Source organism: Ascidiella aspersa, chromosome 5, assembly GCF_963924565.1.
Source record: "Ascidiella aspersa chromosome 5, kaAscAspe10.2, whole genome shotgun sequence".
NCBI lineage: Eukaryota > Metazoa > Chordata > Ascidiacea > Phlebobranchia > Ascidiidae > Ascidiella > Ascidiella aspersa.
Genome location: NC_139451.1, coordinates 12,613,631 through 12,616,130, shown reverse-complemented (window position 1 = coordinate 12,616,130; position 2,500 = coordinate 12,613,631). Strand labels below are relative to the sequence as shown.

General features: G+C 59.3%; 2 non-coding genes and 1 pseudogene across 2 annotated transcripts in view; all 3 read left to right on the top strand.

The window, feature by feature from the left end:
- The window catches only part of LOC146144100 (small subunit ribosomal RNA), a 1,811-nt gene extending 660 nt beyond the window's left edge, over window positions 1-1,151 (top strand). Inside the window, exon 1 of the ribosomal RNA XR_014500512.1 lies at window positions 1-1,151. This exon is cut by the window's left edge and continues 660 nt beyond it. This is a non-coding gene — a ribosomal RNA (small subunit ribosomal RNA).
- Window positions 1,152-1,398: 247 nt separating this feature from the next.
- On the top strand, window positions 1,399-1,552 carry LOC146144099 (5.8S ribosomal RNA). Its single transcript, XR_014498851.1, has one exon. It is a non-coding gene; the product is annotated as a 5.8S ribosomal RNA (ribosomal RNA).
- Window positions 1,553-1,823: 271 nt separating this feature from the next.
- Window positions 1,824-2,500, top strand: part of LOC146144098 (large subunit ribosomal RNA) — a 2,113-nt pseudogene continuing 1,436 nt past the window's right edge.

Genomic DNA, 2,500 nt, shown 5'->3' with positions numbered 1-2,500 from the left:
GTCCGTCGCAAGGCGTGTACTGGCCGTCCTGGCCTCACCTCCGGTTCTCCGCCGGTGCCCTTGACTGAGTGTCGGCGGCGGCCGGAACGTTTACTTTGAAAAAATTAGAGTGTTCAAAGCAGGCGATTCGCCTGAATAATGGTGCATGGAATAATGGAATAGGACCTCGGTTCTATTTTGTTGGTTTTCGGAGCGCGAGGTAATGATTAAGAGGGACAGACGGGGGCATTCGTACTGTGCCGTTAGAGGTGAAATTCTTGGATCGGCGCAAGACGAACGACTGCGAAAGCATTTGCCAAGAATGTTTTCTTTAATCAAGAGCGAAAGTCAGAGGTTCGAAGACGATCAGATACCGTCCTAGTTCTGACTATAAACGATGCCAACTAGCGATCGGGGGGCGTTAGTTTTACGACCTCTCCGGCAGCTTGCGGGAAACCAAAGTCTTTGGGTTCCGGGGGAAGTATGGTTGCAAAGCTGAAACTTAAAGGAATTGACGGAAGGGCACCACCAGGAGTGGAGCCTGCGGCTTAATTTGACTCAACACGGGAAATCTCACCCGGCCCGGACACAGTGAGGATTGACAGATTGAGAGCTCTTTCTTGATTCTGTGGGTGGTGGTGCATGGCCGTTCTTAGTTGGTGGAGCGATTTGTCTGGTTAATTCCGATAACGAACGAGACTCTGGCTTGCTAACTAGTTACGCGACCCAATCGGTCGGCGTCTAACTTCTTAGAGGGACTAGTGGCGTTTAGCCACACGAGATTGAGCAATAACAGGTCTGTGATGCCCTTAGATGTTCGGGGCCGCACGCGCGCTACACTGACCGGATCAGCATGTGCTCGCCTTGGCCGACAGGTCTGGGTAACCCGCTGAACCCCGGTCGTGCTAGGGATAGGGAATTGCAATTATTTCCCTTGAACGAGGAATTCCCAGTAAGCGCGAGTCATTAGCTCGCGTTGATTACGTCCCTGCCCTTTGTACACACCGCCCGTCGCTACTACCGATTGAATGGTTTAGTGAGGTCCTCCGATTGGACCTGGCGCGGCCGGCAACGGTCGAGCCGGCGTCCGAGAAGACGATCTAACTTGATCATTTAGAGGAAGTAAAAGTCGTAACAAGGTTTCCGTAGGTGAACCTGCGGAAGGATCATTAACGGTCTCGCAAACGCTTCGGCGAACGCGAAACTCGGACAAGCGAGAGAAAAAGTTTTTGCTACCCGGCGCCCGACCCGCGAGGAGCGGCGCGCCGGCCGGCGATTCGGTCACCCGGTAATGTTTGCGCGTCGAGTGCCGCGGTGCCGCGCGCTCCGGCTTCAAGCGTCGGCCTGGCCGACCGCTCGGCGCGGTATATTTTGTCACCCTTTAGTGCGAGGCACTGTGCGAGCGAAACAATCGTGGATGGCTCTTGGCGGTGGATCACTCGGCTCGTGAGTCGATGAAGGACGCAGCTAGCTGCGTGAATTAGTGTGAATTGCAGGACACATTGAGCATCGACGTTCTGAACGCAAATTGCGGCCTCGGGTCAATCCCGGGGCCGCGCCCGCCTCAGGGTCGCGTTGCAAACGTTCCGCGCGGGGATTTCTCCGCGCGGCTGCTGCGGCGTCGGACGCGCGAGCGCCCGTCCCGCTCAAGACAGCACGGCACGATGTGCGACGATCGCGACCAGAATCCCGCGCGGCGGCGGCGAGTCGACCTCGAAGAGGCCAACGGCTGGCGGCTCAAGGGCGGGAATCGAGGTGCGCGGCGGCGCGCGGCGCCGACGGCGAGCGCGGAACGGGAAGAATAGTCCCGGTCCTTACTTTCGGCCTGAGGTCGGACGAGGCTACCCGCTGAATTTAAGCATATTACTAAGCGGAGGAAAAGAAACTAACGAGGATTCCCTCAGTAACGGCGAGTGAAGCGGGATGTGCCCATCGCCGAATCCGCGCGCTTTTGGAGTGCGCGGAATTGTGGCGTACGGAATTCGTCACGGCGCGCTTCGCCGGTCGCCCGCGTCCTTCTGATCGAGGCCTTGTCCCAGAGCGGGTGTCAGGCCCATGGCGGCGACAGGCGGGCGCGCTACGGCGTCTTCCCAGAGTCGGGTTGTTTGGGAATGCAGCCCAAAGCGGGTGGTAAACTCCATCTAAGGCTAAATACGGTCACGAGACCGATAGCGAACAAGTACCGTGAGGGAAAGTTGAAAAGCACTTTGAAGAGAGAGTTAAAGAGTACGTGAAACCGTCGAGAGGCAAACGGGAGGGCCTGTCGGGTCGCCCGGTCGCTTTCAGCCGGCCCCCTGTCGGCGACGTTGTCGTGCGGACCCTCACGGGCCGCCGGCGGCGCCGCCCGATCGGGGACCAGCGCACTAGCGCCGGGCGAAGGCCGCGACCGTCTGGACGGCGGCGAGAAGGCCGCGCGCAAGGTAACCCGGCCTCGGTCGGGTACTATAGGCGCGCGTGTCCGTCGGCCCGCCGTTCGGGCGAGGAGAGATCGCCGCGTCTGCCCTTCGGGGCCGAGCGCCCG